Source organism: Meleagris gallopavo, chromosome 2 (genome assembly GCF_905368555.1).
Source record: "Meleagris gallopavo chromosome 2, MGAL_WU_HG_1.1, whole genome shotgun sequence".
Taxonomy (NCBI): Eukaryota; Metazoa; Chordata; class Aves; order Galliformes; family Phasianidae; genus Meleagris; species Meleagris gallopavo.
The window spans coordinates 43,802,971-43,814,972 of record NC_139405.1 but is presented as its reverse complement, the minus strand read 5'-3'; the positions used below and the strand labels follow the sequence as shown (position 1 = coordinate 43,814,972).

At 36.7% G+C, this 12,002-nt stretch overlaps 1 protein-coding gene and 1 long non-coding RNA gene across 2 annotated transcripts in view; one reads left to right on the top strand and one right to left on the bottom strand.

Moving 5' to 3' along the window:
* PRKN (parkin RBR E3 ubiquitin protein ligase) overlaps window positions 1-12,002 on the bottom strand; it is a 681,807-nt gene that overhangs the window by 627,607 nt on the left and 42,198 nt on the right. The gene's annotated exons all lie outside the window — the stretch shown is intronic.
* Window positions 917-10,430, top strand: LOC146544957 (uncharacterized). The gene is made up of 3 exons (XR_014882164.1): window positions 917-1,053; window positions 6,868-6,972; window positions 7,439-10,430. It is a non-coding gene; the product is annotated as an uncharacterized LOC146544957 (long non-coding RNA).

The window sequence follows — 12,002 nt, the reverse complement described above, 5'->3', positions numbered from 1 at the left end:
TGTATTCTGAGAAAATGTTTCTACTTTTATTTCCTTTCAGAGCAATTCAAGCAATTGATTAGATTTGAAGTAGAAATGTGTGCTAAAAAACAAATAAAAAAAACCCTTCATCTATCAACTATCAAAATAATGGAATACATCACTTTTAAAATATTTCAAACCCTGAAGAAAGCTAACTCACTGTTTTGGCATTTCAAGTACATTGTCTGACATATTCAAATCACAGAATCACAGAATCACCAAGGTTGGAAAAGATATCTAAAATCATCCAGTCCAACTGTCCACCTACCACCAATATTTCCACACTAAACCATGTCCCTCAGTACCACCATCTAAATGTTTCTTGAACACCTCCAGGGATAGTGACTCCACCAGCTCCCTGGGTAGCCCTGTTCCCGTGCCTAATCACTCTTTTGAAGAAGAAATTTTTCCAAATATGTAACCTGAATCTTCCCTGGCACAACTTGACGCCATTCCCTCTAGTCCTATCGCTAGTTACACAGGAGAAGAAGCCAATACCCACCTCACCACAACCTCTTTTCAGGTACTTGTAGAGAGCAATAAGATCTCCCCTAAGCCTCCTCCTCTTGAAACTAAACAATCCCAATTCCCTCAGTCACTTCTCATAAGACTTAAGCTCTAAATCCTCTACCAGCTTTGTTATTCTTCTCTGGACACGCTCCAGGGCCTCAATGAGTCAGTGAACACATCACTCGAGGTGTGGTCTCACTAGAGTGGGACAATCACTTCCCTGCTTCTAGGGACAGCACTATTTCTTATACGTTGTAGGACATCATTTGCCTTCTTGGCTGCCTGGGCACATTGCTGGCTCGTGATTAGCTGAGTGTCGACCAACACCCCTGTATGGGAACTGTTGAATCACAGCCTGAAACTCTGATTGGTCACCTGAGGCAAGCAATGAGTCAGCCTGGGAGCACAGGTGAAGGTGACCAGTCTCTCCTAGACCCCATTTGAGAGCTGACTGCCACTGAGAAAGGATCTCTCTCTGAAGACTGCTCATCTTGAGTCTTTTTCTGTGAGCCCAGGCCATGGGTAAGCTTTTTCATTAATTTCCAATTATCCCTCTCCAACGTGATAATCTTTCTAACTATACGCTCTCTAAAGACCAGCCTAACTTCTCTGTATACTTCTCAATTATATATCTGTATATAAATCACTAATTATTCAACCCTCAAGTCCATTTCTTTCACAGTCTTCCAACTACTCTGCCCCAAGCTTGTAGTGTTGCCTGGGGTTGTTGTGGCCAAAATGCAAGACCCGGCACTTGGTCTTGTTGAACTTCATCCCTCTGACCTCATCCCATCAATCCACCTTGTCCAGATCCTTCCGATGGGCCATCCTATCCCCATGCACATCAACACTTCCTTCCAACTTGATGTAATTTGCAAAATTACTGATGTCCATTGCATTCCTTCATAGGTCATCAATAAAGATACTGAACAGAATAAGCCCCAGTACGAACCCCTGGGGAACACCACTTGTGACTGGTCGCTAGCTGAATTTAACTCCACTGTTAACTCCAAATCAGTTTTCTTTGTACTAAGTATGGCAACCATCAAAAGCAGGAAAAGATTTTGAAGAACAAATAAAGTATTACATATATAAAAATAACAAATTTTGTTCAACATAATTGGTTTCATTAGCTCTTATTAAATGTTCAATTGTTTAAATGTTTTTTGTATCCAGAATTCCAAAATCTCAGGCTAAGAATATTAGTTCTATACTGAAGACCATAAATAAGAAGAGAGTAATTTCAGACATTAATGTCATACTTGTCAACATCCTAACATAATGCTGTTATGTTTGACTGATTTCTCTCCACTGCCAAGCTGTGGGAAGTATTCCTTATGTAATATTGTCCATAATATTTACATTTCACAAGATGTTTGATAAATCCATACAATCAAATCTATTTGATATGAACTTTGAAATTATTATCATAGAATCAACTAGGTTAGAAAAGATTACAAAGTCCAGCCATCAAATTGATCTGCTGAGTCACATTAATAAAACACATCCCTCCGTGCCATAAAATAATGCCTTTTGTGCATTGCTACCTGTACAAAATTTATTGAAAGAAATCTTCATTTAGCTTAAAGAATGAAATATCAGTATTTTGTTTGTTTGTTTGTTTGTTTCAGGCAAGATCTCATAGTATTCAATTTAATACTTTTGAAAGAATTCAAAGCCACACATCTTTTATCTACACATATTTATACAGTTAATGCAATTTTATAGAAGGAAGTCTGAATTTCAACATTATTTATGCTACTAATCCTATACTGTTCTGTGTTATTTTTATACAGTATGATTCTGATCATCATGAAATTATACTTAGCTTTTATCAATGCAAGAAAGTGCATTTGCTATGTGAACTGTAACTACTCACTTTCTTTTGTAGGTGTAAAACATCAATTACATCAATTTCTGAAATTATCTAAGAAAAGCAAACATTGTAATTAATTATCACCCTTTCTTGTGATCTCTAACTAATGAAGGGGGAGAATGTCTCCGGAGAACTAGAAGAACAATTCTGCAATTGTGCCGTAACTTTCTCCAGATAATGTTTACTTATAGTTTTCCTTATAGTCATTTTTTCATATTTCCTTAAAGTTATATTTTTTCTTGAGAAATCTTCAATATTTCTTTAAAATCAATACACAACAGCCAATCAAAATACTAACTCTGCCTTTTTTCATTGTGCTCATGACACAGTGCACACTTTCTAAATTCTGTAATACTTTTTTATTCTTCAGATTTTGAAGCATTTTCTCCCTTGAAGGTTAGTATGCTAATTAGAGTAGTGCTTTTTAATATTAGTCACTCTAGGACAGCATTGCAAAATGTTTCCTTTATGGATCAGACTCAAACTTGAAGAAATATTCACGTACTATATAAAATATATGAATTAAAATAAATGTAATCCACATTCTTTGTTCTGTATGACTGGGAAGCTCATCTTAATCTTTCAGAAGAACTGAATATTTACTTCTATAACAACTCTTTACAACATTACATTGTAGCATATAATTTGCATTCTTTGATGGTGATGTATCATTTTTTGTTGGGTTTATCTTCAGAATTTTGAGATTTTAGATAACATTTGGCCAATCTGCTGCAGTTTGCTTGATTAAAACTATACTGAAAATATTTTGGCATCTACCTCTACATCCAGTAGCTCAGAATATTTCTGTTTCTGCTACCAAGTCTAGATGAATTAGATTTATTTGTAATCATAGTTGATAAGCATGTGGACACATGCTATCAAGAGTTTTAAATAAAATAGATTTTGTGCATGGATAAAGACTCACAAAAACAATACTTGCTCTGCATAACTCAGATTTGTGTATCTCATTTGAATGTCATAAATGAAAACCTTCTGTTGGTCCAGACTTTTCCTTAATTCACGTTTTCAATTACAATGCTAAATCATATCAGAGACTGCAGGCAGAGAGGAAGTTAAGACAGTTCTAGCTATAGCTAAAGCTTATAACAGATCTATCACCTGCATACACGTGCTTCACAACTAGGCCTTTTAGACTGTAAACTCTTTTGTACAGCAACTGACAGCTATGCTATTCTGTATTCTGCTACTTTTTTGTCTGCCACAAGGAAACAGCAAAAACCAAGCATGCTTCTACCAGCAAGAAGAGTTACAGATATTCTCGCTTTGAAAAATAGTATGTTCTCATTACTCCCAGTACAGTATAAAAAAAAGAGGTCGTTTCAAAAATAAAAAAAAATCTATGGTATTGTAAAAACTATTGTCATAACTATATTTTAATTACAACTCGTTTACTTATTACAAAGAACTTGTATTTCCTCATTAGAAGACTTAAAAGATAACAGCATAATGCTAATTGGCCCCAAGTAGAGTTAGTCATCTTCTATTCCTAGGCTAAGAATAGAAACTAAACCTCAGGCTGTAATCACTATTTTATATTTATCATTTGAATTATCATAATTTATTTGGAAAATAAATTCATAAATTCTATGAGGTGTTTGCTAATAAGCTGTCTGATTCTGAACTCAATCTAATTCACAGTTTGTTGGGAAAAGGGTCAACAGCATAAAACAGATGGACGGAACCTCCTCTCCCTAAACTTCCTGTCTTGTAGCTTTCAATAGCAAGCACTGCTTAAGAGAGACATGGCTATGTCCTTGTCCCTTCCCTCGCTGTCATGGAAGTGGACAGTTTTCCAGACGTGGAGTTCAAGTGCCACCAGCTATCTCTGATTAAATCTGAAGTGCAGACTAAACATAAGCTAAAACCTCCTCCATCAGAGGTGCTGCTGCTACTGTCAGGACTTGTGCTGAAGACCTGTGATAATGTTCTGCCTTAGAGGGGAGAAGAAAATACTGTGGTTTGGGGAAGGCGGCACTGAAGGCCTATCCTGTGCTCCCTCTCTCTCTCTCTCTCTCTCTCTCTCTTTTCTTTTTTTTTCTTTTTTTTTTTACCACTGTTATGCAGTCAGGCACGCAAGTGACTGCAGTCTTGGTTCCCATGTTCTCTTTAAAACAAATAAATGAGTTAGTAGCAGGAGTAGCAGTAACAAGCAATAAAAATAGAGAAAGCGAGTATAGCGCACATGAAGTCTGCTCACAAGAATAAAACGCTTTTACCAAAACACATGAGAGCAACAACCAACTGTTCTTCAAACTGCATCTTAAGTATGAAGAACAAAATTGAAAAGCTCTTCTCAGAGCTTTTTCCCAGAAAGAAATACAGACAAATTCTCGTGTTTCTCACTTTTGGTTCCTTCCCTTCTCCAGTAAGAATTCTGGCATGGTATAGGAAAAATAATTCTTTTTTCCAAGATGCTTTTTTTGTCTTGTAGACAGATAGATATAATTATTATAAAGAACATCTAACTTTCTGTTCGAGTACCTCTTATGTTAGTGGGACAGGACTTTAATTCTGTCTTTGTCACTCTTCATAATCCATTAATTCATTCACCACATATAGAAATACATGTATACATGTAAACACTACGGGCATGCAGCTGTTGCGATGCAAGAAAACTTTCTAGATCCTAAATCTTCCTATCAGTTTCATCTGTGCTCTGCTATGAATATGAAAATCATAGAAACTATTCCATTCCACACACAGAACAAATCGCACATACAAATGTGATTCTTGCATATGTCATAATAAAGAAGTTTAACTGAAAATGTCCAGAATGTAAAATTTTAAATGAAATGAAATGTATAGTTAAGACCACTATCAAGTGTCTCCATGTTCGCTCACTAGAAATTTTGCAGGATTGTACTATTAACACGGTGCGATTTTGTTTCAGTGTGTGTCTCCGTATGTTTCCAGGAGTTTTTCTTGCAAAGGAAAAAGCTGATTTTCATATTAATAACCTTACAGTAGCATTTATCAAGTAAAGCACAAACTTTTCCTGATGCCCACGAAATGCTATTTTATGCATGTTGCTTTTTTTCATTTACAATAATCTTACTACACATAAAAGTATTCTATTATTTGCATATTTTATTACCTGGGACCTTATAAATCAGTTATCTTTCCTAGAGAAAGAGAATAACTGTTAGATATATTTCAATACATTTATGGTATTCAGAAAAGCCATATAAAGAAAATTGAGCAGGTGAGACCTCAAAAGGGCAGAGAAGAAGTGGACAATCACCTCCCTGTCCCTGCTGCCCACTCCTCTTTTCATGCGGCCCATTGGGACACAAAACTCGAGAATAATATCATTTTACATTAGTCATGACAAATGTCTTCCTTTTCAATCAGCCTTATAGTAGTACTACTGCACCGGTATGAATTCTCAAAGCAGAAGAGTAACTTCCTTAGTATTAAATTATCTATTTATTGCCCTTGCTGTAATAGTTATCTGACATTGATCCATGCTTGTGTATTTATTATCTCAAGTATATATATATATACACACATATATATTACACTTCTATATTTCCTTTCAGTTATGATCAGCAATTCTAATACAATCACCTAAAATATTACAATTTGATTCTAAAACTGTGAAAAGGTTATTATATAATTCAAATACTAAAATGATATAACATGCAGACTTAAATCTCTAGTTAATAACCATATACTAGAAAAAAGCCTAAAATTATATTGCTATCTAAAACCAGACATGAGAATTTAATTACACCAACTTTTCCATGTAGAAGAGAAAACACAGCCAAAATGTAACTAAAGAAGTATGTTGATATATTTATTAATTTATAAATTGCCTTTCTGTTTAGAACCAAATATACTGCATAAATAATCAAGGAATCACAGAATGTCAGGGGTTGGAAGGGACCTCAAAAGATCACACAGTCCAATCATCCCTGTGGAGCAGGAACACCTACATCAGGTCACACAGGAATGTGTCCAGGGAGGTTTTGAATGTCTCCAGAGAAAGAAACTCCACAACCTTTCTGGGCGGCTGATTCCAGCATTCTGTTACCCTCAACTTGAAGAAGTGTTTTCTAGTATTTATATGGAACATCCTATGTTCCAGCTTGCGCCCATTGCCCCTTGTCCTATCACTGGATGACACTGAGAAGAGCTTGGCTCCAACCTCATGACACTTGCTCTCTACATATTTATAAACATTAATGAGGTTACCCCTCAGTCTCCTCCAAGGTAAAGAGTCCCAGATCCCTCAGCCTTTACTCATAAGGGAGATGCTCCACTCCCTTAATTGTTTTTGTGGCTCTGTGCTGGATTCTCTCAAGCAGTTCCCAGTCCTTCTTGGACTGAGGGGCCCAGAACTGGACACAATATTTCAGATATGGTCTCACCAGGGCAGCGTAAAGGGGGAGGAGAACCAAGCACGACCTACTAAACACACCTCTTCTAATACACCTTAGGACGCCACTGGCCTTCTTGGCCACAAGGACACAGTGCTGTCTCATGATTATCCTGCTGTCTACCAGGACCCCCAGGTGCCTTTCCCCTATGCTGCTCTCCAACAGGTCAGTGCACAACCTATACTGGAACTTTCAGTTGTTCTTGCCCCAGTGCAAGACTCTATGCTTGCCCTTGCTATATTTCATTAAATTTCTCCCCGCCCAACTCCTCAGCCTCTCGAGGTCTTCCTGTATGGCAGCACAGCCTTTTGGTGTGTCAGCCACTCCTTCCAATTTTGTGTCATCAGCAAACTTGCTGACAGTGCACTCTATTCCCTCATCCAAGTCGTTGACAAATATATTGAACAGTACTAATCCCAGTACTGACCGCTGAGGGACACCACTAGATAAAAGCCTCCAACTAGACTCTGTTTCACTGACCACAACTCTCTGGCTTCTTTTCTTCAGCCAGTTTACAGTCCACCTCATTACACAATTGTCCAGACCACAAATAATACCATAATGCAAACTTAATTATATGAAAGAACTAGTTGGTAATGGTTGTTTTGTTTTGTTTTGTTTTGTTTTCCAGAAAAAAAGGTACTGCAAAGGTCTGGCAGCATAGGCTTTTCATCCTGTTGGCTAGCTACCTGCATATCGCTGTACCAGTTATTACTGCTGCTGGTTAGTATTAACTGGCATATGTTTTCTCCTGAGGATTGCTTCTATATTTCACATCTTTTCAATTTTACCAGAGAAAATGCATTTCGCATTCCTGATGCTTAATGGTCTGCATTACGAATTATACCTTCTACAGTCAGATTTTGTACAGAAGATACATCTCAAAGAAAAAGAGGATTGAAAAAATTTACATATACATCATGATGACTTAAAACTGGAGGTTGAAATTACTGAAAACAGTTATATTTGCACCAGGATTTTCTTGTGCTTTGTAAAAACAGCATAGCCCTGGGCATAGTCTCTGACAAGCATTAAAATGATGCAATAATGATTTTTGATATAGAAAGTAATTAGCATTTTTTAATGATGTATTCTGTAGGAGCCATATCTAATTTAGGGCATCTGTTTCTAACAATACTTCACCATCCATGTACTAAAGTTTAAATCTTAATTATTGCTTTTGCAATATAAGAACACAAACATAACTATCAATTATGGAAACTACAATCACTTTGCAGAACACAGCTGAGGCATTACTGCCAAGCAAACAAAACTAAAGGAATAAGTAAAACCCTTTTTAAACCACCCTGCAGCCCAGAATATTCTTTCAGTTCCACTCTTTGATTAACAACTAATTATGCAAATTCAGATCTACAATTCTAATAGCTAAGAATAAATGACTCTGCCTGGCTTATTTAGATCACATACATGCTTTATTTTTCTCCTTCATGTGTTTATATTGTTCAAGAAACAAATCAATTTGCCAAGATCAATAATGATTCAGATATTCCTCTAGTAGCAGCCCTGTAAACATCACCACAATGAGAGAAGAAAAACAGAAACAAAAGAATAATAAAATCCTTTTTCTGTTTGCTGGAATTAAAAAGCATAAAAACAGCTTTGATGTACTGTTAAACAAATGTTCGTCTGTTGGACTTGCAGGTTTAGCTTGCCAAAAGTGTTAACTAGAAGACAATTTCAATAATTTATACTAAATGTATATGTCTACAAAGATAAATGTATCGTGCTTCTTCTTTAGATATGTTCATATATCAGAACATAACATACATAAGATGTAACTGTATAACTAATGCATCTTTATTATGAAAATATTTGGCTTCTAGAAAAATATATATAATCAGTTAAATTAACTTTTCCTCATTTTCTTAAGGTATACTAGCTGGAAAGTCACAAATAAATTATCACCAATATCTTATGCTGGCTTTGAAATTGCTGAAAGGAAAGTGTAAAGAAGACAGAGAGACTTTTTTCAGTGGCATCCTGTAACAGGACGATAGGCAATGGACATGACTTGAAGTAGGACATTCCACTAGAACTTAGCAAAAATTTCTGATTGTGCAGGTGGCACGTATTACCCAAAGAGGCAGTGGAGCCTCAGTCCTTGGAAATCTGCAAAAGCTGCCTGGACATGGCAGCAGGAAAACCTGCTCCAGATCTCCCTGTTTGAGCAGGGGATTGGACCAGATGTCCTCCAGAGGTACTTTCCAACTTCAACAGGTCTCTAAGTCTGCAATAGCTAAGCCGCTGCAACAAAAATTGAATGCCACATTTCTCCAAATATCTCCTCCATATACCTTAATACTCACCCTACCACCACATCACCTTGCATATCAAGCTCTTAATAATCTTCTTCAAGACATAGCTTGATCTCGTCTTCATTTTAATTATTCTTATTTTTTATGCTCTGTCTCCAGTAACTACTATTTAACAGAACTGAACAGGAGCCAAATTTTGTATCTCACAGAACACTGAGATTTCAAAAATGTTCTGCTCCAGATTTTCAGACTGGATAAATGGAGATGGGGGAAAAAAAACAAAGTAACCACCTAACAGTTGATGTGATGCATTTGAAAAATAAGGTTGCAGTCTGCAAAAGATTAAAAGAACAAACAAACAACAACAGAAAACATTAGGCTAGTTGTTCTTTTGGGATAGGGCTAAAATTTCTCTTCATATTTTGACCACGATTTCCAACAGAGCTGAGGATTTTCCAATCTTCTTTTTAAATGAAATTCAACCAAATGATTTCCAACCAAAGGACATCTGCTCAGAATATTCCCAACCAGCTGCTCCCTAGTCTTTTCCCATATTACAGCCTCTTCAGTAAGTATTTTAGCCCTGTTTAGATACAGATTCTTTTTTTCCAGCATGCCTTAACGTCTCACCTTAAAAGGGAGAATTTGTTCCATCTGTTTTTTCAGAGCAACCTGACAAGTTTTCCTTGTGAACTTAGAAGACCTTCCTGACATCTATCTTATTTCAAATATTTGCATAGCTTCGATTGCCAAAATATGGGGTACCAAGTGTTAGGTAATTTTTTCCCCATCACTTTCAGTACTAGTTGTCAAGGTGGCAGGAAAATCCATCAAAATCAGTAAACTGTATGGTAGAGATAAAAACTTATGTATTAAATCCAAAATCATATTCTGTAATTGAGCAGATCTGACTATGATTTCTATTCCTAGTACGCCAGCTGCAAGTTAAGAAATAGCTCTCTTCTTCTACACTCTTTTTTTAACTCACCGTTTCAGTGTCTTAGTAAAGTTCAGAAACGCCAGTTTGAAACAATCAAGTCTGAACTTCATTGAAACAGGGCCTTCTGTGACATGAGACAATTAATGAGGAAGCACTATCTTTTTCCTATCTATTTTACTCTTTTTCACACAGCATGAACAAAATTAGGTTAATTAGCAGTGTGCTGGGGGAAATAAAATCACTTTATTGGGATTAACAGTTTTGGGCTGGCCTCATTATAAGGTATGGGACTATTAATAAAAATTAGAAAATGGAATCATATTCCAGATTTAAATTTTCAAATAAGTTCTGAGTCAAAGAGTAGCAAACTTGAATTAGAGTCTTCTTCTATGAAATATATAAGCAAATATACATATAAATTAATAAATAAATGTAGATCAAATACATTTATACTTTTGCTTTTTTAGACAGAGATATATTAATACAGAATTTGGTTATATTTTCCTAAGATTATCATGCATGATAAAAGCTATTTTAAAAATAGAAGCAAAGAAAGATCTATCATTCAACTGGGAAACTGAAAATATGGCATGAGAGGGTTAAAAAAGACTAAACATGCAGTTTCATTTCAGCTATTTAATGCAATTTCCTTTCGAGTTTTCACCTCCATAGTTAGCGTAGCTCAGGAGAGAGCAGTCAGTCAAAGACATACTGCACAGATAAATTGTATTAGCTGCACTAAGGAGCTATTGTGTTCTGATCTCTACCAACACTACTGGAATTCCTATTCAAAGCATCACTAATCTTGAGCTCTAAATTTCAGATTTGTAATAAAATCAGATGAATACAATTGCTGAATTGTACCTTAATAATGCAGTGAATACCAGTCTTAGAAATGAAAATGTCATTTTCTTAAGTACTGTAAAACAGCAGAAGCCCCTTCACGTCTGTATGCCTGTGTCATATTACATTATTTGAGGATCTGTCTCAATGAGTACAAATAGCCTCAATGACTGGATGAGAAGGGCTTTAAACTATGACATGCCGGAGAAAGCTTATCAACCCATATACAGCAGCAATGAGGAAAAGACCAGGGGGACAACATGATGAGAGAGGCATTGCACTTGCCCTTTTGAAAGCAGCATCCAACTCAAGTGCCTTCATATGAATATATGCTGCATGGGAAAAATACAAGAACCTGTTTACGAGGGTGTTTACAAGGGTGGATAGTGATAGGACAAGGGGAAATGGTTTTAAACTAAGACAGGGGAGATTCAAGTTAAATATTAGGAGGAAGTTTTTCACACAGAGGGTGGTGACACACTGGAACAGGCTGCCCAAGGAGGTTGTGGATGCCCCATCCCTGAAGGCATTCAAGGCCAGGCTGGATGTGGCTCTGGGCAGCCTGGGCTGCTGGTTGGCAACCGTGCACATAGCAGGGGGGTTGCAACTAGATGATCTTTGAGGTCCTTTTCAACTCAGACCATTCTATGATTCTATGATAAGAAGGATGAGAAATCTGTACTCGGTTATACATTTATGATTCCATTGGGATTAGACATGTGGACGAATAGCTTGTATGACTGGAGTACTGAAGTAGATGGGTTACAGGCTCTTCAGGAAAGATAGGCAAGGAATTTAATGATGTGGGGTTGCCATCAGCAAGTGACTAAACAGTTGAGATCAAATTGTGGCAAGCAGTCAATATGTTGCAGGGCCAGGCTACTGGACCTCAAGAAATGGACTGACATGAACATTTGGGGTGGAAAAAATCCACAGTTACAGTATGAACTCTAAGCAAACTGGCTAGAAATGATCTGCAGATGCTACTGCAGTAAATTGCACACAATTCAGCAATATTCTCTTGAAACCCAGAAATCTGCTGATTTAGTGGACTGCAATAGCAACACTCTAGCCAGCAGGTGGAAAGATGACTATTCTCCTACTTTCAGCACTTGTGAGAATGCTTCTGGAGTTCC